The sequence below is a fragment of the Anomaloglossus baeobatrachus genome, chromosome 4, assembly GCF_048569485.1.
Source record: "Anomaloglossus baeobatrachus isolate aAnoBae1 chromosome 4, aAnoBae1.hap1, whole genome shotgun sequence".
NCBI classification, from domain to species: Eukaryota; Metazoa; Chordata; class Amphibia; order Anura; family Aromobatidae; genus Anomaloglossus; species Anomaloglossus baeobatrachus.
Window position 1 is genome coordinate 227,325,487 of NC_134356.1, and position 26,435 is coordinate 227,351,921.

A 26,435-nucleotide genomic window follows, 5' to 3' on the forward strand; every position below is an offset into this window, starting at 1 on the left:
CAACAGATCCCAGCTCACTGGCTGGTTACTTGTAGAGGCATTGTCACACCTTTCTCTGACCCCCTCCCCTGTCACAGCTGCAGCTGAGTGTGTGTCTATGGTGTCTATGCAAGCAGAAATATCAGAGTTCACTCCCTCCTCCCTTACATCATTCATAGATAACACATTAACATTGTTAGGAGTCATGTCAGTACGGGCTGAAGGTTCAGCCCTTGGGGGGGGCCCAAACTGGGAGGTTATCTGCCCCAAATCTGTCCCAAGTAGCACGTTTGCAGGGATCCGATCAGTTACCCCCACCTCCCTCACCCCTCGCCCTGCGCCCCAGTCCACATAAATGTCAGCAACAGGCAGCGCCGGGTCAATGCCTCCAATCCCGGAGACAGCGAGGGTTTTTCCCGGGATCAAGTCTTGGGGGGACACCATGTCAGGCCGCACCAGAGTCACCTCCGAGGCGCTGTCTCGCAATCCTATGGTCACAGACCGGCCGACGGTGACAGGTTGGAAGCTGTCCAGGGACCTACCACCACCCCCACCCACACAATACACCTTGGGCGGCCCTTGGGACGGGGACGGAGCCGGGGCCTTGGGACGCTGAGGGCACATGGCCTTGAAGTGTCCAGGTAAGTTGCACTGGTGGCACCGTCTTGGTTCTGCCACGGGCCTGGAGAGGGGAGTTGAGGGGGACACCCCCTGCAGTCTAGGGGCAGGTGGGGCAGTCGCAGAGTTCATCTTACCCCCTCTCCAGGTGCTGCTGGTGGCTGCTCTCCTGGCCTCAGGAGCCCGATTGTTGGTGTAGTCATCGGCCAGGGCAGCTGTAGCCGTGGACCCCTTTGGCTTCTGGTCTCGGATGAACTGGCGGAGATCCTCAGGGCAGTTCCACAAGAGTTGCTCCGTGATGACCGAGTCCAGGATCTCCGGTCCGGTGGAAAGCTGCAGGCCTTGGGTCCAGTGGTCGGCAGCTCGGGCAAGTGCCCGCCGGTGGTCAGCCCAGGAGTCCTTTGGTCCCTTCTGTAGGCTCCGGAACTTCTTGCGGTAGGACTCTGGAGTGAGGTTGTACTGTTGGATCAGGGCCCGCTTGATGGTGTCGTAGCCCTGATCTGCCTCAGCAGGCAAGTCCCCAAGGATATCCAGGGCCTTACCCCTTAAACGGGGGGTCAGGTATTTGGCCCACTGGTCCTTGTCCAGATGGTGCTGCAAGCAAGTCCGTTCAAAAGCAGTCAGGAAAGAGTCCAAGTCTCCATCCTTCTCCAGCACTGGGAAGTCCTCAACACGGACCTTTGGAAGTTTGGTGTTTTGAAGGTCACATGTGGCTGATGAGGGCCGGAGCTGAGCTAGCTGCAGCTGGTAGTCACGGTCTGCCTGTCGCTCTCGCTCTCGCTCTTCACGCGCTGCCTGCCGCTCCGCAGCCTCACGCGCTGCTTGCCGTTCCGCAGCCTCAGCGTCACGCGCTGCTTGCCGCTCCGCAGCCTCAGCGTCACGCGCTGCCTGTCGCCCACGCTCGGCCATGAGTATCTCGTAGGTATCCCGGTCTCCAGCCATAAGCCTGGCCAAGGCAGCTTGAAGGAGGGCCTCTGCACCTCTCAGGCCGGAGGGATTGGCAAGTGGTGATCTGCGGCACGCTGCAGAGCCAGGTGATTCACTGTCCATTTCAGAGCGGAGGGCTGGCATCTGGCTCGTTGAGGACCCTTGGGTGAGCTGCTCCTCATCTTGTCCATAATTGCCAGGTTGTGCGCTGTCCTCTGCAGAACGGTTTTCTGGCGTCGAGCTCCTGGAGGACTCGTGGGCAACCTCCTCATTACTGTCCACAGCACCGTCCTCCCTCTCTTCGGCTCCTGCTTTAGCATTGGCCAGTTGCCTAGCTCTGCTCCTGGTGCCATCAGCCATTCTTGCAGACTTTTGGTCACTGACACAGAACTGACACCTGATGCCTCCACACACCTTACAGTATCTGCACTCTGACACTCTAGTGTTGAGCTAGTCTGAAGACCCCAGCAGCCACAGCTGCTGCAGGCAGTCTTTAGTGTCTGGGAGTATGGGTCTCACACTCACACACACTATTATCTCGATCCCACCGCTATGCCACCAATATGTCACGAACCACCGGGGGGGTCACTCAGAAATCCCCCGCGCTGGCTACCAGTACGTCACAATCGGGGGGTAACAAGTGGGGGGTCACCCCTCCTTTATACCTCCCGACCGACAGACAGAGCACGTGACGCGCTCTCTAGCGCCCCTCTTATAGTCAGGCCAATTATGGAATTGCCCGACAATAAGCAAGGAGGCCGCTATACTACTTATGCCGATTATTGAAGGGTCCCCGGTGAGAGTAGGGTATATATTCCCCCGACCTCCGCGGGCGGAATATATAAAACCTCCCCGAATCTCACTGGCCTCCCCACAATAATCCTTGGCACAACTCGCTGCCACCAACCGCTTCACGGTAACTATTAGCCGAACACACAGACGTGGGATTCAAGATCGAGATAACAGAACAGCCCAAGATTAATTATATAATTTAATCAGCCTAAAGCACACTAGAAACTACAATATATACAATAGGGAATCTACAGAATATACATATGTCAGAGTACAGTTACAATCAAAGCATGGGTTACAAACAGGCATACACAGTTCCAGCAGTTACCTTGTGCGTCTGGCCACAGGGGGGCGCTGTAGACCAGGTTTCCAGGAACTCCCTCACAGGTCTTTCCCAACCAGGCCCCCGAGCAAAAGAACACTGGAAAATGGCCGAAGTAGGGTTATCAACCTGGGCAAATCCAGGTCCCCTCCTACCTTAGTGACCTCAGAGGGAGCACTGCTCCACCCCTGGCTGGAGTTATGGACAAAATCCACAACATGGAATATGGCCACAACTTTGCCTGGGAGCGTCGTAGGCGGACATCAATGCTCTCATTGTGACAGTTATGAATTTAGCTACAGAATGAGAGGACTCATGACTTGTCTACTAGTTCCCCATTGGCTGATATCACGCCTGGGGTATTTCCCCAGGTCCTGCTCCCATAAAAAGAGTGTGCCAGCATCGTCCGCATGCGGAGACACCATTTTTATGGTTGCCATATTTATCGGAAATATGGCTTGCGAGATATGAACCATTTTTTACTGGAGTCGTCCTGTCTGGATACTTCCAAGCTTGCTAACTAGATAGCAGCCCCTACTACAGGGTCACGGCAGGGAGTCATCCTGTGTCTATTGTCCCCACATCACCTAATCTCCATATCACAGGAGATGGCTAGGATGTGTTACTGGGATGTGACACCTTCACAGATGCTGGACATCTGAGAACAAGAAGGGAGGGGGCACGGCCATGGAGTGATGAGAGCGATTATGACTGGAAGTCATCATTCATCTTCATATCCCAGGGTTTCCCTCACACCACCAATATTTGCTTACCAATTTTACAACCATACATGCCACACCTATAATGCAGCCTGCAGCAACCTTTTGTTTTCTGCAAGAGTAACTGTATGCCCACCATTTCTAAGTCCTTTTTTACAAGGATTAAATATTTGAGGTTGAAAAGATTGTCCAAAGTTAGGCTATGCCCACACATGACGTTCTTGGAGCGTGTTTTTCCTGACTAAAACTTAATCTTGTGGCAGGATGTCTCCTGGGAGTCATCTGCATTTTTGGTGCGTTTTTTGTGGCGTTTTTACAGCATTTTCTATACCTGAGTGCTGGGCCGGGACGAGATTGATCTGGATTCGGCACTCGTGTAATAAAAAAAAATGTGGAGAAAAAAAAAAAAGAGTTAAGCAAGCACGCTATACTTACCAGTCTCCAGTACAGTGCTGGCCAAAAGTATTGGCACCCCTGCAATTCTGTCAGATAATACTCAGTTTCTTCTTGAAAATGATTGCAATCACAAATTCTTTGGTATTATTATCTTCATTTATTTTGCTTGCAATGAAAAATCACAAAAGAGAATAAAACAAAAATCAAATCATTGATCATTTCACACAAACCTCCAAAAATGGGCCAGACAAAACTATTGGCACCCTTAGCCTAATACTTAGTTGGACAACCTTTAGCCAAAATAACTGCGAACAACCGCTTCCGGTAACCATCAATGAGTTTCTTACAATGCTCTGCTGGAATTTTAGACCATTCTTCTTTGGCAAACTGCTCCAGCTCCCTAAGATTTGAAGGGTGCCTTCTCCAAACTGCCATTTTGAGATCTCTCCACAGGTGTTCTATGGGATTCAGGTCTGGACTCATTGCTGGCCTCTTTAGTAGTCTCCAGTGCTTTCTATCAAACCATTTTCTAGTGCTTTTTGAAGTGTGTTTTGGGTCATTGTCCTGCTGGAAGACCCATGACCTCTGAGGAAGTCCCAGCTTTCTCACACTGGGCCCTACATTATGCTGCAAAATTTGTTGGTAGTCTTCAGACTTCATAATGCCATGCACACGGTCAAGCAGTCCAGTGCCAGAGGCAGCAAAGCAACCCCAAAACATCAGGGAACCTCCGCCATGTTTGACTGTAGCGACCGTGTTCTTTTCTTTGAATGCCTCTTTTTTTTCCCTGTAAACTCTATGTTGATGGCTTTTCCCAAAAAGCTCTACTTTTGTCTCATCTGACGAGAGAATATTCTTCCAAAACGTTTTAGGCTTTCTCCGGTAAGTTTTGGCAAACTCCAGCCTGGCTTTTTTATATCTCAGGGTAAGAAGTGGGGTCTTCCTGGGTATCCTACCATACAGTCCCTTTTCATTCAGACGCCGACGGATAGTACGGGTTGACACTGTTGTAACCTTGGACTGCAGGGCAGCTTGAACTTGTTTGGATGTTAGCCGAGGTTCTTTATCCACCGTTCGCACAATCTTGCGTTGAAATCTCTCATCAATTTTTCTTTCCTTCCACATCTAGGGAGGTTAGCCACAGTGCCATGGGCTTTAAACTTCTTGATGACACTGCGCACCGTAGACACAGGAACTTTCAGGTCTTTGGCGATGGACTTGTAGCCTTGAGATTGCTCATGCTTCCTCACAATTTGGATTCCCAAGTCCTCAGTTCTTTGGTCTTCTTTCTTTTCTCCATGCTCAATGTGGTACACACAAGGACACAGGACAGAGGTTGACTCAACTTTAATCCATGTCAATTGACTGCAAGTGTGATTTAGTTATTGCCAACACCTGTTAGGTGCCACAGGTAAGTTACAGGTGCTGTTAATTACACAAATTAGAGAAGCATCACATGATTTTTCAAACAGTGCCAATACTTTTGTCCACCCCCTTTTTTATGTTTGGTGTGGAATTATATCCAATTTGGCTTTATGACAATTTTTTTTTTTTTTTCATTGAAGACAAATTAAATGAAGATAATAATACCAAAGAATTTGTGATTGCAATCATTTTCAAGAAGAAACTGAGTATTATCTGAGAGAATTGCAGGGGTGCCAATACTTTTGGCCAGCACTGTAGATGCTAAATTGTATGGGCTCCTTCCAGGTATGATGTCTTCAACAGGCCCGGGGGAGGTTGAAACATGATTGTAGTGGCAGGGAGAAAATATCTCCAAGCTCACTAACCAAGCAGTTCATGCCCACTAACCCAGATAACCATGCCCACACACTTGGAAGGAGCCCATACATTCTAGTATCATCGTAGCTGCTCTCACGGCCCCACCTACGTCTGGTGCAGCTCATTAGCCTCATGCATATTCACTGCTTCCCTCTCCCTTCACTGGAGTCTGTGGGTTTATTGAACAGTAAATAAATAAATTAAAAAATGACGTAGGGTCCCCCCATATTATGATACCCAACACAGATAAAGCCTACAGCCACAGGCTGCAGCTCCCAGCTGTGCTTAGCTTTGCTGGGTATAAAAATAAGAGGGGCCCCATGCTGTTATTTTAACTATTTAAATAAATAATTTAAAAAACTGATGAAGAGGTGAAACGTGCATTGGGACGACTTGGGAGACTTTACACCACTGCAATTTACGGGTCAGTACTGGTTCTTGACTATTTATTAGAATGGGTAGACATTTGTGGAGTAATTGATTAGATACTTAACAATAGGTGTTTATACTGATAATATGTTAAAATGATTTTAATTTGTAACACCATTTTATTTTATTTTAATTAGCCATTAAAAGGTATGACAACTACAAAATTATAATTTTGTTTCTCTCACTGAGAACAATCAATCATTACTGATAATATTACACTGAGAAATTTGTAAATTGGTCAATTATATTTTGTCCCCATGTGTGTCACCTAATTCTGTGATAATTAACCTTGTAAATTGTACTGGCATGTTTACATAATTATTATACCATTATTTTTAATTTTTTATACGGTTCTTATAAATAAATGAAAATTCATTTTTTTTTTTTAATAATTGGATTTAGTACCACATTTTTTCGCTGCTAATTAATTGTTGCTGGGTGGTCCCCTATATAATTATTAGGTCTTTGTTAGTGACCAATTATAGAGGGACTATAAAAAGCAGCGTTTTATTAGCATGGATTTGCATAAAACCAAGGCAAATCTGCAGCTAAAAAATCCTGCAATGACGCCCAGTGTGAACATAGCCTTAATTAGTGTTGTACAAAATGTGTAACCACTCGAAGCAGAATGATATTACTTCTGACAGTGATACAGTCAGTGTTCTTCACAGAACGGTCTGCTTTATCACAAAAAGGAGAACTCTGTCAATGCACTGTATTATGAAATGGGCTGTTGGTTAGTATCGGTTATAATCCATTTCTAATGAAGTCACTTTGACACTACTTTAGGCCTGCGACACACATCTGTGCCGCCAGCACGTGTTTATCATTTTTTGCATGTACCAGCGGCACGGAGACACGTTAAGCAATGCTACCCTATTGTAGCAGGCACGCACACACGTAAAACCACACGGAACGTGTGTCCGTGTGCGTTTGTACGTGTGTGCGTTTTTCATGCGCTGACATGTCAGTGTTTTCTCCGGCAGCATGGGTGTCACACGGCCTGCACCCGTACCACACAGGTGTAGTGTGGATGCGGTCCCGTGTGACACGCGCCGGAGAAAACACACGTGTCAGTGAAAAAAAAAAAAATATTAACTCACCTTCTCCAGCCCTCCTGTCTCTGCCGCTGCTGTCTCTTGCTGCTGACCGCCACTCATTATTCTCATTTAATATTCACTTCACTGCCTGACAGCAGCAGCGGGGAGTCGGCAGGGCTGGAGACCGAAGATCAGCACCACGGACAGCAGCGCGGACAGCAGGAAGGACCAGGTGAGTATGTAAATTACCGGTTCTACGTCTGCTATCGCGGATAGCACACGTAGAACACACGTGGCCCGCACGTACCAGAGACACGTACTTACCTGCACGCAACACGCAGGGGAAATACGTGTCTCTCGGCACGTGCATGATTTTCACGTGAGTGTGGCAGAGGCCTTAGCTTGTTTTAAAGAGCTTGAAAGAGGATGGCTGCAACCCTAGTAGACATCAGAGTGTTACATAACTCTTTTTGGAAAAATTGGAATCTTTGCAGTATTTTAAGATTCGTAACGGATTAATTAGCTATACATTACATTTTTGGAAAAATTTATTGAATGATGAATTTAAATTTAAAATATTTGATTATTTCTTTACACTTGCAAAAATAAAATTCAGAACATTTTTTTAAACAAATTATTTATGAAGCGACAACCTTCAGTTAATGCTTAAGATTTGCTTTGTTAACTAAACTTTCTTTTTCTTTTTTCTCCTAATATTATGATTTGTGAGTGCCTTCATTTCTTCTCTCTTCTTATTATACTTTGTCTATTTATATTTACTGAGCACGACCACTGCTTTTTCCTCCTAGTTCTGGCAAATCTTACTTTCCCACTGATGTTAGTGTTTGGTGCCTAGTGCTTACTTTTATTTTTTTGGACTTAAGTTTCCTTTTGCTGAAGATCATGGATTAAAACATTCAATTTCTGAAGCAGCTAAACAATATAAATGAGCAGAATACACTTCTGGGGATTTGCAACATGGGCAATTATGAATACAGTAGCCCTCCTACAGGTCTGGAATAAAGAGGGAGTTAGAATATTAGTTTTATTTTGGATATGTGGTGTATTACTAATATAATGATTAACTCACCCCTGTATCCCTCTCCTTGTATTCCTATTCAGCTCATATACCCTTAAAACTTGTATTCTATGGAGCTTTTGTGACATTTTAATGAGCCTTTCTTTGTAAGACTTCTCAATAACATTAAGAACTTGCACTCTAGAAAACAGGAATAAGCTGCAGAGATGCGATCACTATAGGAAAGTATTAATATTCATAACTCTTATATATAATTCTTTGAGGATATATGTTCCTATAATCCATACTTGACATTTAACGACATTGATTATGTTGTAAAATACGATTATACAGCATCGTAGAAAGCTTTCAGAAACCCTGGAGTTTGCTAATAACCAATTTTGTCTCCATACAATGACTGTCCATGTGAAATTGAGGGTATATCCAATTCAAATACTTTCTTTCTCTCTGTCTGGGATGTATTAAAGCCTGGATTTATGTCAGTGCTTCTGAATTTTCATTATCATCTTCATTGAGCATAAAGGTCTCCAAAAAAGCAGACTGGGAACAAAACAGTTGGATGGGAAAATCTACAGAAAGTAGGGGGATAAGGAACAAAGCCCAGAAATATTTTGACTATCTTACTAGAGAACATTTAGCTGTTTGTACTACTCTCCAAAAATACCACCTCTGCTTTACTTCAATTGGATGAATGTGTTTAACATTATACTTCAGAACATGGCCAATTTTTATTCTGCGTAGAACTAAAAAAAAAGTTAAATTCATAAATGAGTATCCCAAATTAGCAATGCATTTTGCCATGTCTTTAATGTTAAATAGCCTTCATGAACATATCGGGGGGATGATTCCATATAATCTAAATGCAATTTAAAGACATGGGAAAAGAATTGCTAATGGTTGACGCTTGTAAATTTCACTTTTTATAGTTCTACACATAATAAAAATTGGCAATGTTCCGAAAGATAATGTTAGAAAGATGGATGGTGGAGCGCACCACTAATACTGAACTCAAATCATTTGGGTGCACACTGGTGCGGAAAAAGAATCAATGGGACAAGAAAAGAAGAAGATTCCGCACAATAGTCAGGGGCACACCAATAATATAGTAAGTAAAAAAACCTCTTTATTAGTTGCACAGAAAAAACATCTTAAAACCAGTTAAAACCATACATAGAGACAAAAACACCCACTAAGGGGGACCAAATACCCCGATGTCATAAAGTAGACATAACAGTGCAAATGTAAGATGGAGTACAATATCAAGAATTGTATGACAAGACAGACCCCATAAATGGTGCAGTATCAGATATCAAAAATGTCAGATATAGCTCAATAGGTGTGTATAGACCATAAAAATGCCTAGAGAGTATCAATCACTGGTACTTAACATGTGCTAGTATATACAACATGGAGTCTAAAATGTCCCTGCATGGGCAACACGGTAAGCCAGGGTGAATGAACGGTACATGAATATACAAATATATAATAACATGCAAATAGCAATTGATGCACCCTGGAAGTATATACAAGCTTAACGTTTATAATAGCAAGATGACAGTGGTATCCAAAACTTGGACACCAAAGTGATGTATATGCCGTTAGTAACCTATGGGTGAGATCAAATAACACAGGTGTCCTAACAGATCAATCAACCCACAATAGCAGAGATGTAAGTGACGATAGATACACCCTAAAGGTATATGTGCATTTAACGTTTATAATACAGAAATGGTAATAGCATCCAATGGTATTAGATACAATACGCAAGTATGTAAAGGTATACTAACATGCACATGAATGTAGATACACCCTGAGCATATACATGGTAAAAGGCAATATTGACATCCAATGCTTGGATGTAAAAATGGTATATAGGCCACCGCAGTACCAGAGATGAAGTACAGCAGTATCGGGTGTCCTAGAAAACCACAGTATAAGGATATGGATAACAATTGATGCACCCTGAAAGTACATGTACACTCAACATGAGTGATACAAAAGCGGCAGCTAACAGTGCTGAATGCCCTAATAGGTCAAAACAAACCGCAATGGTACAAAGGGGACCATGTGGAAGAAGGAGAGCAAGGTCATGGTAAGAATACAGAGTACAAAGGACATAAATAGTCACCAATACCGGACCCAGGGTCAGTCAGTCATGTCAATAAAGTATAGGGGCGGTCAAGACTATCGCTTAGGGGTGGGTGGCCGACGCGTGTCGCCGCAGCAGCGGCTTCATCAGGGCGGGTGACCCAAGTGCAACATAGAGGAGGTATATATACATGAGAAGATAATTAGTGAAACAAACACACACGCACACACCTGTGGGGCCGTGTAGCCGGCATGGTCCGTATAGTACGGCACCATTTTGCGCCTGCGCAGTACGGCGAATCAATAGTACTGGTAAACAGGAAGACTGGGGAGAAAAATCCTGATAGAGTATCATATTGCGCATGCGCGGAGCAAAAGCGACGGAAAGACCAAATGGCCAAAAAGCTACAGAAAGCAAATGGCACAGCGCACCAATGTGCAGTATCATTCATGTGGGGTTAAGTATACCTTATCCTTTAGGGACCCGGTCCCACATAATCGAGGGAAAGGGTAATGATGGTATAGCATTGTACATATACCCCATATGTGCCAAAGGAAGGGTGCAGGCATAAAGGCACATATACCCTGTATGGGGCACATCTAAATATTAGACACCTGGCCAAAACTGGGTCCGCACATGAAGTAAGGTGGCTATGGTATGAATTGCGGGGAAAGCAGAAAAGGTATACAAATAGGTCCATGATAAAGCATATACAAAGATGGATATTAGTGATGAGCGAGCATGCTTGTCACTACTCGGTACTCGCACGAGTATCGCTGTACACGGGCTGCTCGACGGGGACCGAGTAATCTCGCGATACTCGTGCTGTACTCGTGGTCTTCATTTCTGCATGTTGGCGCTCTTTTGAGAGCCAGCCCTCATGCAGGGATTGGCTGGCAGACCACTGCAATGCCACAGCCCTGTTAGTTGTGGAATTGCAGTGATTGGCCGGCCTGCACAGCGTGACCGAGCCTTTATATCGGCCGGCGCGCTGTGCTCTGCTCACAGCTATCCAGACAGTGAGTGCAGGGAGAGTGTCGCTGATTCAGGGAAAGCTTTGCGGCCCTTTATAGCTTTTTCAGTTGCAGGGCTGCAAACAGTGTGACCAAAAGTCCTTCTCAGGACTATTCTAGTTGTATACAGGCAGGCAGGGTATAGCCAGGTCGGAGTACAGTAGCAGAGTCCTTCTCAGGACTACTGTTGCTATATACAGGCAGGGTATAGCAAGGTCTGAATACAGGCTAGTGACCAAAAGAGTCCTTGTCAGGACTATTATACCAGTATACAGGCAGGCAGGCAGGCAGGGTAGTGGTGACCGTATACCAGCCTTCATCATATCTGGGGCTGGTGTACACAGTGTAAAACAGTCCAGATAGTGTCTGACTTGTCTGTAATTGTCCCTCCCCAAAAAAACCTGTTAGGTTCTTATTGCGTCCGTGCTTGGTTTTTAAAACCGCACGTGTGTGCCTGTTGGTGGCAGCGTACAGGTGCACTTGTGTGCAATTTCCACACACTTTGATATAACGCACAAGTAGTGAATATACACGTCAGCAGTGCACAGCATTGCAAAATGCGCAAGGGCATTGGCAAGGAACAAGGAAGTGGACGTGATGGTGGTGCAGGCAGAGGCCGAGGTCGTGGGCAAGCTCTAATTTCGCCACAACAAAGGGCCACATCTAGTCGCTCGCACGTCCTGTCCCAAATTCTTGGGGACCGCAGCAGTACACCGCTCTTGAACCAAGACCAGTGTCAACAGGTTGTTAGTTGGATAGCAGATAATGCTTCCAGTCAGATTGGCACCACCACAAACACTCTGTCTTCCACACGGTCAAGTGTCAGTAGCCGTGATACTGCACCGCACATTTCTGAACCTGATCCTCCTTCCTACCACCAGGCTGAGTACACGTCCTCCTCGGACATTAATGATCCCACACTTGGACACTCGGAAGAGCTGTTCACGTTTCCATTCACACATTCTGGCCTCTCGCCAGCTCATATTGAAGTGGGTCATGAGGAGATCGTCTGTACAGATGGCCAAATATTTGAGCAGCCACGTTCTCACGAAGTTGGCAACGTGTCTCAACAAGTGGTGGACGATGATGAGACACAATTGTCAGCAAGTCAGGAGGAGGAGCAGGGTGCGGAAGAGGAAGACGACGTGGTGGATGATCCAGTAACTGACCCAACCTGGCAGGAGGATATGCAGAGCGAGGACAGCAGTGCACAGGGGGAGGGAGGCGTAGCATCACAACAGGCAGTAAGAAGCAGGGTGGTAGCCCCAGGCAGAAGTCAGGCAACCGTTCCCCGGAACAACACGACGACACAAGGTGCCTGTACAAATGTTAGGTCTTCCCGAGTCTGGCAGTTTTTTAAGTTGGATCCAGATGATTCAAAAAAGGCCATTTGCAACACCTGCCGTACCAGCATCAGCAGGGGTACCAAAACTAGCAGCCTGACCACCACCAGCATGATCAGGCACATGTCAGCCAAGCACCCGACTTTGTGGGAAGTACAACAGAGTCGAGGAGCAGTGCTTGCTGATGTCACTGCTACGTCTTCGCTGGTTGTGCATGCGAGCCAATCCTCTGTCCATGCTGCCTGCGAACAAGCCTCCTCCACTCCTGCACCTGCAGTTGCCTACGCAGAAAGAACACCATCATCAAGCACGTCCTTGTCCCAGCGCAGCGTTCAGTTATCCATTCAGCAAACCTTTGAACGCAGGCGCAAATACACTGCCAACACCCCACATGCCACAGTTCTAAATGCTAACATTTCGCGACTGCTTGCGCTGGAAATGTTGCCTTTTAGGCTGGTGGAGACTGAAGCATTCCGTGACCTGATGGCGGCAGCTGTCCCACGTTACTCGGTCCCCAGCCGCCACTATTTCTCCCGGTGTGCCGTCCCCGCGTTGCATAACCACGTGTCACAAAACATCACACGTGCCCTGAACAACGCTGTTTCACCCAAGGTCCACCTAACCACAGACACGTGGACAAGTGCTTGTGGGCAAGGCCGCTACATCTCGTTGACGGCACACTGGGTTAATATTGTGGAAGCTGGGACCCAGTCTGAGCGAGGGACGGAACACGTCCTTCCCACACCAAGGTTTGCAGGCCCTACCTCAGTCAGTGTTTCACCCACACTCTACAGCTCCGGAATGTCATGCTCTTCAGCCTCCTCCTCCTCCTGCGCATCCTCATCCACTGTGCCCTCCACACCAGTCACAAGCTGGAAGCACTGCAGCACTGCCTCGGCGAAGCGGCAACAGGCTGTGCTGAAGCTAATCTGCATAGGTGACAAACCCCACAATGCAGAAGAGCTGTGGACAGCTCTGAAACAGCAGGCAGATCACTGGCTCACACCTCTGAACCTAAAGCCAGGAAAGGTCGTGTGTGACAATGGCCGGAACCTGGTGGCGGCTTTGAGGCGAGGCCAGCTGACACATGTTCCATGCGTGGCCCATGTGCTCAACCTCGTGGTTCAGCGGTTTATAAAGTCATACCCAGAGCTGTCTGATCTACTGGTAAAAGTTCGCCGCCTGTCTGCACATTTTCGAAAGTCACCTACTGCTTCAGCCGGCCTTGCCGGCTTTCAGCGCCGTTTGCATCTTCCGGCTCACAGACTGGTGTGTGATGTCCCCACGCGTTGGAATTCAACTCTGCACATGTTGGTCAGGATATGTGAGCAGAAGAGGGCAGTTGTTGAGTACCTGCATCACCTAAGCCGTCGGGAAATGGGTCAAACTCCACACATAACACCTGAGGAGTGGAGATGGATGTCAGACCTATGTACCATCCTCCAAAACTTTGAGGACTCCACCAAGATGGTGAGTGGTGATGACGCCATTATTAGCGTCACCATACCGCTACTTCGCCTTCTAAAACGGTCTCTGCTGAAAAACAAACATGATGCATTGCAGGCGGAGCGCGATGAGTTGCAGCAAGAAACAGTAGTGGGTGTGGGTGATAACACACAGCCCAGCCTCGTCTCATCACAACGTGCAGTGGAGGACTATGACGAGGAGGAGGATGAAGACATGGAGCAACTCTCCGGCCAAATTGAGGATATGACATGCACACCAGTCATATCCTCGGTTCAGCGTGGCTGGCCAGAGGACAGGGTAGATGAGGAGGAGGAGGAGGAGGAGGAGGAGGAGGACAGCATGTACAGTCATCTTGTTGGTCAGGCTACTGAAGTCCTGGCTGTTAAGAGTCTGGCGCACATGGCTGACTTTATGGTAAGCTGCCTGTCTCGTGACCCTCGCGTTAAGAACATCTTGGCCGACAATCATTACTGGTTGGTAACACTGTTAGACCCACGCTACAAGGAGAACTTTTTGTCTCTTATTCCCGTGGAGGAGAGGTCAACCAAAATGCAGCAGTTTCGGAAGGCCATACTCACGGAAGTAGGCAAAGCATTCCCCTCACAAAACGCTAGCGGCATAGGTCATGAATCAGTGGACAACCGAGGCGTACAGCCGAGAGAGGCACAAGTCCAATCCGCCAGAGGTAGGGGAACAGTCTTTAAGATGTGGGACAGTTTTCTCAGCCCCTCACGTACCACAGCCCCTGAGGTGCGGGGTAGTGCCACAAGAAATCCTAAGTTTGCCCAGATGCTGAAGGAGTACCTTGCAGATCGAACAACAGTACTCCGACATTCCTCTGTGCCTTATAATTATTGGGTATCCAAGCTGGACACGTGGCATGAATTGGCTCTCTACGCCTTGGAAGTCCTGGCCTGCCCTGCTGCTAGCGTTTTGTCAGAGCGTGTTTTTAGTGCCGCAGGTGGAATCATTACAGATAAACGCACCCGCCTGTCAACTGAAAATGCTGACAGGCTGACTCTGATCAAGATGAACAAGGGTTGGATTGGGCCAGACTTCACCACACCACCAGCAAATGAGAGCGGAATTTAAAGTTTGCCATGTACCTCCACTCACCCATGGGTACACACTTCTGGACTTTGGATAATCGCTGGACTCCTCCTCCTTCTCCTCATGCGCCACCATGATGATGACCGTTACAAATTGCAATACTTAGGCCTTTGTTTCAGGTATACCCCCAGTGGTAAATTTTTTCGCCCATTCTTTGCAGAATGGACATTACAACGACAGGAGACCCGCTCCTTTGCAATGGGAACAATGTTTTGAGGCCCTCATGCACGTCTCTACCCAGGGACAACGTGGAGCCTCCCAATTTTTGGCTGCCCTGCCTAAGGGCTATACTATAATACACCCACTTCCTTAAAATGGACACTTAATGTTTTGAGGCCCTCATGCACGTCTCTACCCAGGGACAACGTGGAGCCTCCCAATTTTTGGCTGCCCTGCCTAAGGGCTATACTATAATACACCCACTTCCTTAAAATGGACACTTAATGTTTTGAGGCCCTCATGCACGTCTCTACCCAGGGACAACGTGGAGCCTCCCAATTTTTGGCTGCCCTGCCTAAGGGCTATACTATAATACACCCACTTCCTTAAAATGGACACTTAATGTTTTGAGGCCCTCATGCACGTCTCTACCCAGGGACAATGTGGAGCCTCCCAATTTTTGGCTGCCCTGGCAAAGGGCTATACTGAAATAGACCCACTTCCTTACAATGGGCACTTCAGGTTTAAAGGCCCTCATGCACGTCTCTACCCAGGGACAACGTGGAGCCTCCCAATTTTTGGCTGCCCTGCCTAAGGGCTATACTACAATAGACCCACTTCCTTACAATGGGCACTTCAGGTTTACAGGCCCTCATGCACGTCTGTATGCAGGGGCATTGGTGAACCTCACAATTTTGGACTGCCCTGGCAAAGGAAAATACTACAAAGACTCACTTCCTCAAAATGGGCACATTAGACTCAAGAGGCCTTCATGTACGTCTCTTCTCAGGGACATCGGAGTGCCACACAATGTTTTCACGTAAAATCTTTCATGTATTAATCTCAAAAAGTAACATACACCAGCTCTATCTCACTATTGGGTATGTGCCCTTAACATTTCCGCCATGAAAAATCATTTTGGGGTCATTTTGGAAGGTTTTCTGGTGAGTCCGTAAAAATGGCGTAAACCGCAGACAAAATTGTTCACAGCTGTGACTTTTCAGTGATAAATGCTTCAAGGGGTCTTCCCCATGCTGTTGCCATGTCATTTGAGCACTCTTCTGAGACTTTTGTGACATTTTTAGGGTTTCTCCATGCTGCCGGGGGGTCATTTCACAAAAATACTCGGGTCTCCCATAGGATAACATTGGGCTCGTTGCTCGGCCCGAGTACACGAGTATCTTGGGAGGCTCGGCCCGAGCTTCGAGCACCCGAGCTTTTTAGTACTCGCTCATCACTAATGGATATATAAACAATCCCCTATTAAGTGGTAAAATAAGCATTTTTTACTTTATTTAAGGTCATAGGTCCTTCACATGCATTTGTTACAAGATAATCCATAGCCAAAAATAGCAAAAGATATACCAAACCAGGATGTATAACAGAAGGTTGTTATATATATATATATATATACGTATATGTGTCGTGGAAGTCCCATAATAGGGTACCACAATTGGCATACCTATAGTACCTAAATCTGAGGAGCAAAAGATGCATGTGGTGTATCTGACTCAGAATGGAGGACACCAAATGTAGAACAATTGTACATATCTGACATTGCACCAGTGGTATGCATTGACATACATCCAAAAGAAATACAAATAATTGATATTTGTGCAAAACATATGTACAATCGAATATGAGATGACAGGTAGCTGTTAAGATGTCACGCAAGGTACACGGTCCGCTTCGGATCCAGAGGTAAGTATATCGCAGTTGTAGAAGAGAAAAGTACATGGCCAAGTGTAGCAGAATTCCCCTATCCTTATTGGCCAGAAGGGAGTGAACATCAGGAGATGGGGATGCACCTGCAATAAAGAAAAACAGGCGGGTTAACATAGCAGAGCCAGGGGAATGAAGAATGCACCCACAAGGGGTCTGGGGGTATGTTAACCAAGAAACCCGGTAAAGAGGAGTTCCTCATTGAGGCCCAGGGGAGTCACAGAATGTAGTTGGAAAATCCATCTGGATTCATTCTGAAGAAGCCATCTAGTACAGGTGCCCCCCCTGGCGTTGGTGTGACACTTCTGTAACCCAAAAACACGGGTACCACGTGGACTGCCATGATGGAAAGATAAAAAGTGGGCTGCCACAGGTGTAATAGATTTACCTTTTAAGGTGTCAGAAGCTGCCAAATTAATTGTCGAGAAGTGTTTCTGAATCCTCTTTCTCAACTCCTGGGTCGTCTGGCCGACATAGACTTTATCACATGGACAGATCATGCAATATATCACATTCTTAGTCTAAGGCGGGCTTTGCACACTACGACATCGCAGGCCGATGCTGCGATGTCGAGTGCGATAGTCCCCGCCCCCGTCGCAGCAGCGATATGTGGTGATAGCTGGCGTAGCGAAAGTTATCGCTACGCCAGCTTCACACACACACTCACCTGCCGTGCGACGTCCCTGTGGCCGGCGGCCCGCCTCCTTTTTAAGGGGGCGGGTCGTGCGGCGTCACTGCGACGTCACACGGTAGGCGGCCAATCAGAGCGGAGGGGCGGAGATGAGCAGGATGTAAACATCCTGCCCACCTCCTTCCTTCCGCATATCCTACGGAAGCCGCAGTGAGGCCGGTAGGAGATGTTCCTCGCTCCTGGGACTTCACACACAGCGATGTGTGCTGCCGCAGGAGCGAGGAACAACATCGGACCATTGCGTCAGCGTAATTATGGATTACGCCGACGCTGTAACGATGATACGATTACGACGCTTTTGCGCTCGTTAATCGTATCATCCAGGCTTTACACACTGCGATGTCGCATGCGATGCCGGATGTGCGTCACTTTCAATTTGACCCCACCGACATCGCACCTGCGATGTCGCAGTGTGCAAAGTGCCCCTTACAGTTAATGTAAGACCTGATGGGATGATTCGTAGAATCCTGAGGATTAAGAAAGGTGTTGTGAGTAACTTGCATGAAGCCACAGATGTTACAGTCCCCACACGGGAAGGAGCCCCTAAGATTGATGCCGCGCTGTAATTTGGTTGTGGGTCTAACAAAATGGCTGCGGGTCAATAGATCTCTTAAATTGGGAGCTCGTCGTGCGGTAAGCAGGGGTTGAGGAGAAACCACTGTGGAGGTTTGCACATCTGTGGTCAGAATAGGCCAATGTTTTTGCAGAATGTGTCTCACCTGTTGCCATTCATTATTGAAGGTGGTAATGAATCTAACGTAATTATCCTGGCACCTTGGTTTTGATCGAATAAGTGACTCCTGTGTTTCACCTCTAGCTCTCTGGTACGCCCTAGATATTATTCTTCTGGGATATCCGCGATTCTTAAGCCTGGAAGTGAGGTTAGAAGCTTGTTGGCCGAAGTCAATATCACCACTGCAGTTCCGTCGTACCCGCAAAAATTGCCCCGTGGGTATACCTGTTCGAATATGTAGGGGGTGGAAACTTGAGAAGTGCAGAAGAGCGTTGGTAGCTGTGGCTTTCCTATATAGGTTTGTCGAGAGGCCGCCATCTTTAATAGAAACTTCCAGATCCAAAAAGGAGACAGCTATGGATGAAATATGATGAGAAAGAAAGATGTTAAGAGTATTGTTGTTTAAGCCAGAAATGAAATGTTAGTATACCTTTACATACTTGCGTATTGTATCTAATACCATTGGATGCTATTACCATTTCTGTATTATAAACGTTAAATGCACATATACCTTTAGGGTGTATCTATCGTCACTTACATCTCTGCTATTGTGGGTTGATTGATCTGTTAGGACACCTGTGTTATTTGATCTCACCCATAGGTTACTAACGGCATATACACCACTTTGGTGTCCAAGTTTTGGATACCACTGTCATCTTGCTATTATAAACGTTAAGCTTGTATATACTTCCAGGGTGCATCAATTGCTATTTGCATGTTATTATATATTTGTATATTCATGTACCGTTCATTCACCCTGGCTTACCGTGTTGCCCATGCAGGGACATTTTAGACTCCATGTTGTATATACTAGCACATGTTAAGTACCAGTGATTGATACTCTCTAGGCATTTTTATGGTCTATACACACCTATTGAGCTATATCTGACATTTTTGATATCTGATACTGCACCATTTATGGGGTCTGTCTTGTCATACAATTCTTGATATTGTACTCCATCTTACATTTGCACTGTTATGTCTACTTTATGACATCGGGGTATTTGGTCCCGCTTAGTGGGTGTTTTTGTCTCTATGTATGGTTTTAACTGGTTTTAAGATGTTTTTTCTGTGCAACTAATAAAGAGGTTTTTTTACTTACTATATTATTGGTGTGCCCCTGACTATTGTGCGGAATCTTCTTCTTTTCTTGTCCGAAAGATAATGTTAAACACATTTATCCAATTGAAGTAAAGAAGGGGACATATATATCTACAGAAAGGAAAATATATATTTGATACACTGACGATTTTGCAACTTTTCCAACTACAAAGAATCGGGAGGTCTGTAATTTTTATCATAGGTACACTTCATCTGTGACAGCCAGAATCCAAAAACAAAATACAAAAATCACATTGTATAATTTTTAAATAACTAATTAACATTTTAATGCATAAAATAAGTACCATATATACTTGTGTATAAGCCGACTTTTTCAGCACATTTTTTATGCTGCAAAACTCCCCCTCGGCTTATACTCGAGTTGGGGTCCCACTTACCTATTGTCCGGTGCAGTGCAGCTGTTTTCTGGTCTTTCCCACTCATCTGCAGGTGCCTGCAGCCTCTGTGGGTAGTCCGGTGACTGCTGATATTACTGCTCATGACTGCCCTTACCTATGTGAGATTGGTGCGATTGCACAGGGCCAGTAGACAGCAAAGGGGGCACCACAGGGAGACAGCAACTCAATTTTATTTGCTGCTTCTGCACTGCACAGGCTCCAGCAGGGGGAGCCTTCCCCTCTTTTGTGCTCTGTGTCCTGTCTTCTCGCATCTTAACTAGAGAGATGGGGAGGGGCACCTGCAGTCCAGGAAGAAAAAAAGTCTTCTACGTCTGTGTGTATAATGTGCTATGTGTGCCATGTCTGTAATGTATTATGTGCTCTCTATATGTGTTATGTATAAGATGTGTATGTCCTGTATAGTGTGCAATATCTAGCTGTCTGTCTGTCTAGCCATCCATCTTATCTGTCTTTCTTTATGCTTATGTGTCTGTCTGTCTGTCTATCTCCTATCCTCTATCTATCTATCTATCTATCTATCTATCTGACTATCTATCTTTTCTAGGCTTATACTCAAGTCAATAAGTTTTCCCAGTTTTTTGTAGTAAAGTTAGGTGCCTCGGCTTATTTTCAGGTCAGCTTATACGCAAGTATATACGGTATTTAATACAATAGAAAAACAAAACTTAACATTTGGTACAGAAACCTTTGTTTTCAATTGAAAAGGTCAGACGTTTCCTGTAGTTCATGACCAAGTTTGCACACACTGCAGCAGGGAGTTTGGCCCACTCCTCCATACAGTTCTTCTCCAGATCTTTCAGGTTTCGGGGCTGTTGCTGGGCATTGAGTTTCAGCCCCCTCCAAGTATTTTCTATTGGGTTCAGGTCTGCAGACTGGCTAGGACACTGCAGGACCTTTCAATGGTTCTTGTGAAGTCACTGCTTAGTTGCCTGGCTCTGTGTTTTGAGTCATTGATCTAGCCATGACCCATCATCAATGCTCTTACTAAGGGAAGGAGGTTGTTCCCTTTTCAGAAAAGCACCCTGAATGTATGATGTTTCCACCGCCATACTTCATGGTTGGGATGGTGTTCTGGGAGTTATACTCATCCTTCTTCATTCAAAGATGGCGAGTGGAGTTAATACTAAAAAGTTATATTTTAGTTTCATCTGACCACATGTCCTCCCCTGGATCATCCAGATGGTCAATGACGAACTTCAAATGGCCTGTCAATGTACTGGCATGAGCAGGGGGAACTTATGTGCCCTGCAGGATTTTAATCCCTAATCCATGATATTCATTTGAGGTTTCTTCTATTTTCTAATAATTGTGGCAACAGTTGTCCCCTTTTCACCAAGCTGCTTGCCAATTGTCCTGTAGCTCATCCCAAATTGTGCAGATCTACAATTTTGTCTATAGTGTGTTAAACAGCTCTTTTGTCTTAGCCATGGTGGTGAGCTTGGAGTGATTGATTATGTGGACAGGTCTCTTTTATACAGGTAATGGGCTCAAACATGTGGAATTAATACAGGTAATGAGTGCAGAGTAGGAGGGCTTCTTAAAGCAAAACATAAGTCTGTCAGAGCAAGAATTCTTGCTGGTTGGTAGGTGATCAAATACTTATTTCATGCAATAAAATACAAATTAATTATTCAAAAATCATACAATGTGATTGTCTGGATTTTTATTTATTTATTTTTGTATGTTTGGGATTATTGCTCTGCTGCTGATTAAATAGGGAGTCAATCAGTTGCCTTCCTGATGGTCATGCAGCATGGATAAATATCTACTGTTACTATTTCAGAGCACTTGTGACAAAAAGAAATGAGCAACGTTAAGGACCATAGACATAGTGGTTGACAAAAGAAACATAGTGTACCAGATAAAAAGACATATCATGCGAACTTCACTTCGATATTTGAAGACACCCAGTAGTACTATCAGCTCAGAATTGGTAGTAATCAGAGGGACCCCTCTATGACATCCATCTACTATTTGGAGAAATTTGGCTAGAAGTGGTTGTCATGGGAGAATTGTGGGCAAAAACCATACTTTTTACATGAAACATGGTCACGGTTCCCAACTATGCATGAAAACAAAAGAAATAGGATGCAGAAAAATGCTAAAAAGTGCAACTGTTTGGTTCCAAAAAAACAACCCCAATCATACAGTAAATATAATTAGGAACTATGTTTAACATAAAGATAACAAGGAATCCTCGAAGGGACAATATGGCCTCCACAAAGCCCTGATCTCAACATCATTGCATCTGTCTGAAATGATGAATCAGGCCTCAGTTGCACTTGTGCATATGCGGAAGCGATATGCTAATGACCCTCTGCTGCGAGCATCAGCCGAAGCTCATGCAACTGGGATCCGATCTTACAATCGAGACAAAGCTGCGGAGAAGAGGGAGGGAGCATTTTCTCCCTCTCTTTCAAGGCCTGTGAGCCGAGACTCGCTGCCAAATGCAGCATGCTGCGATTCATTTCTCATGCTGATATGGTATAAGAAATCAATTGTAGAGATAAAGTTTTGCCCTAGAGTGAGAGCAATCTGATGTTTTATTGGATTGCACTCGTCCATGGAAAACGCAAGTGGAACCAAACCCTCAGAAGATTTTACACAAGGCTAGATCCATATGTGGTTAGTTTTCTATAGCCTGCTTTACACGTTTCAATTAAACGTGCAATCGCACCCGCCCCCATCGTTTGTGTGGCACGGGCAATTTGTTGTCCATGTCGCACAATGCTGTAACCCCCGTCACACATACTTACCTTCCATACGACCTCACTGTGGGCGGCGAACATCCACTTCCTGAAGGGGGAGGGACGTTCGGCGTCACAGTGACGTCACACAGCCGCTAGCCAATAGAAGCGGAGGGGCGGAGATGAGCGGGACGTAAACATCCCACCCACCTCCTTCCTTCAGCATTGCCGGCGGGACGCAGGTAAGCGGTGTTCATTGTTCCTGGGGTGTCACACACAGCGATGTGTGCTGCCTCGGGAACATTGAACAACCGAACATTCAATTTTTAGAAAATGAACGACCTGTATGCGATCAACGTTTTTGCGTACAATCGCAATTAGGTTTCACACGCTACTACAACACTAACGATGCCAGATGTGCGTCACTTATGACGTGACCCCGCCGACACATCGTTAGATATATTGTAGCGTGTATGCCGGCTTTAGTCATTTGAATCAACCTCACTGCCGCGTTTCTTTAAAAACTGTGTGTAAGTGTACATAGAAGAAAGAATGCTTTGATGCTGTTTTGAAGGCAATAGGTGGTGACACCTAATACATTATTGAACGGATCTAGATTTAAATTTTGTCTCATTTTGTTAATTGATAGACGTAAACTATAAATACTTTTATTTTTAAAAGTATTCCAATTATATACATGACTGTACTGCTGTTTGCAAAAAAACACTATATAGCTATAGGTTGTTTGTTATGCACTACTTTTGCTTTGTTTTTCATGCCATTTTTCTTGATATTTTTATTTTCTGGTTCAAAACGCAGCAAACAGATGTAACTATAGGAATCTATAGTCTCTTCCTGACCAGGCAAACTTTCCATTTTTGCTCTATTGTTTTTTCATTGCCTTTTTCCAAAAGGCATAACTTTATTACTTTTCCATCGACAAAGACATATGAGGGCTTGTATTTTGCAGGACGAGTTGTACTTTGAATCACATCATCCATTTTACCATGTGATGTACTGGAAAGCTGTAAAAAAAATTCCATGTATGGCAAAGTTGAAAAACTACCTGCAACATTATTTTTCATTTTTGTTTTTACAACGTTTATTATTCAGTAAAAATGACCTGCTCTTTCATTTGATTGATTACGATTATAGTGATACCAAACAGGCCTATTTTTATTTCTTATTTCAGTGGTGAAAAAAAGGTCGGAAATTCATAGAATAAAAATTTGCTTGTGTTGCCATTTTCTGATACCTGTAATGTTTAAAATGTTTTATAAATTAAGCTGCATGAGGGCTTATTTTTTGCAGACTGAGCTGATGGTTTTATCAGTAACATGTTTGAGTAGACACAATGCTTTGATTGCCTTTTATTACATTTTTATGGTGTTGTTGTGGCATGAAAAAGCGTATTTCTGGAGTTTAGAATTTCTTTTTCTAATTAGAGTGTTTACTGCTTGAGTTAGTTAATTTTATATTTTGATAGATCAGACATTTACAGATGTAGAGTTACATATATGTATTTTTTATTTTTTTATTTCCTTAATGTTAATGGGAGAAAAAAGATAATTTGATAATTCGAACATTTGTACTTTTTTTCTTCATATTTTTCAAAACATATTTTTAAAATGTTATTGTATTTTGCAGTCCCCTTAGAGGACTTGAACATTGGATCATCTGATCACTTGTACTACACTGTGTGCAGAATTGTTAGGGAAGTTGCATTTTAGAGACTTTTTTTATTATTGATCAACAACTATGTTCTCAATCAACCCAAAATACTCATAAATATCAAAGTTTAATATTTTTGGAAATTGAAGTGTTTTTTTTTAGGATTGGCTATCGTAGGAGGATATCTGTTTGTGCAGGTAACTATTACTGTGCAGAATTATTAGGCAACTTAATAAAAACCAAATATATTCCCATCTCACTTGTTTATTTCCACCAGGCAAACCAATATAACTGCACAATATTTAGAAATAAACATTCCTGATATGCAAAAACAAAACCCAAAAAAATTAGTGACCAATATAGCCACCTTTCTTTATGATGACACTCAACATCCTACCATACATAGATTCTGTCAGTTGCTTGATCTGTTTACGATCAACATTGCGTGCAGCAGCCACCACAGCCTCCAGAACACTGTTCCGAGAGGTTACTGTTTTCCCTCCCTGTAGATCTTACATTTTATATTGACCACAGGTTCTCTATGGGGTTCAGATCAGGTGAACAAAGGGGCCATGTCATTATTTTTTCATCTTTTAAACCTTTACTGGCCAGCCACGCTGTGGAGCATTGTCCTGCATGAAAATAATGTTTTTCTTAAACAATACTGACTTCTTCCTGTACCACGGCTTCAAGAAGTTGTCTTCCAGAAACTGACAGTAGGTCTGGGATTTGAACTTCACTCTATCCTCAACCCGAAAAGGTCCTACAAGTTCATGTTTGATGATACCAGCCCATACCAGTACCCCACCTCTACGTTGCTGGCATCTGAGTTGGAGTATAACTCTCTGCCCTTTACTGATCCACCCTCTGGCCCATCCATCTGGCTCACCAAGAGTCACTCTCATTTCATCAGTCCATAAAACCTTTGAAAAATCAGTCTTAAGATATTTATTGGCCCAGTCTTGACGTTTTATCTTATGTTTCTTGTTCAAAGGTGGTTGTTTTTCAGCCTACCTTACATTGGTTATGTCCCTGAGTATGGCCCACCTTGTGCTTTTTGATACTCCGGTAGCTTTGCAACTCTGAAATATGGCCAAACTGTTGGCAAATGGCATCTTGGAAGCTTCACGCTTGATTTTTCTCAATTCATGGGCAGTTATTTTGCGCCTTTTTTGCCCAACACGCTTCTTGCGACCCTGTTAGCTATTTGCCATGAAATGCTTGATTCTTCGGTGATCACGCTTCAAAAGTTTGGCAATTTCAAGACTGCTACATCCCTCTGCAAACATCTCAAAATTTTAGACTTTTCAGAGCCCGTCAAATCTCTCTTCTGACACATTTTGCCAAAAGAAAGGAAGTTGTCTAATAATTAAGCACATGTCGCGGGCGGAGGGGACGCCGCAGCTGCGCTCGCTAATGCTCGGGTCCAGCGCTGCTGCAGCTGCTGCTCAGTGGCTTGAGCGGTGGGCCGGATCTGGGGACTCGAACGGCGCTCCTCGCCCGTGAGTGAAAAGGGTGGTTGGTTTTGGGGGATTTAGTCCGTGACGCCACCCACAGGTTATGGTGAAGATGGGCACCACCGCTGCTGGTGACGGGGATCCCGGGAGCGATGATAGGGAGCAGCTCTGATGTTGTTTTCCCCCACCATTGGTAGGGGTCAGTGGTCCCGGGGCCCAGTGGTGTGACGGGGAGGCAGGGTTTGTGAGGTGCAGGGTTGCAGGGACAGCGCGGCGCGGTGCCGGATGGCACGGGTGTACTCACTCAGTAAGAGATGCACAAAGTCCTCGGTAAACCAAACGGCTGGATGGACGGGTCCCGCAGCCGGCTGCAATGTCTCTTCCCGGACAGGTGATGGCGGCTGTCTTTCCCTGCACCTTTGTGTACTGTTTGACTACGATGGGTCCCCAACGGTAGTCCGCTCCCCGGTGTATGGATGCCGGAGGAGCCCGTTTGCCCTCAGGCGTGGCCCTTGGGTCTCTAGCCTTAGGCGGTAGCTGTATACCCTCACGGTGTAGATGGTTGCCTTCTAACGGGTCTTTGGTTGTTAGGAAACCCCTGGGGTTCCTGTCACACTCGGATTTGACTGTTGCCGGCGACTTCAAGCCTAGTCGGGGTCCAATGGCCCTGCCTGTGTGTGCTGGCTTCACTTCGCTCCCCGGTCAGTACCGGCGGGCCACCGCCCGACCC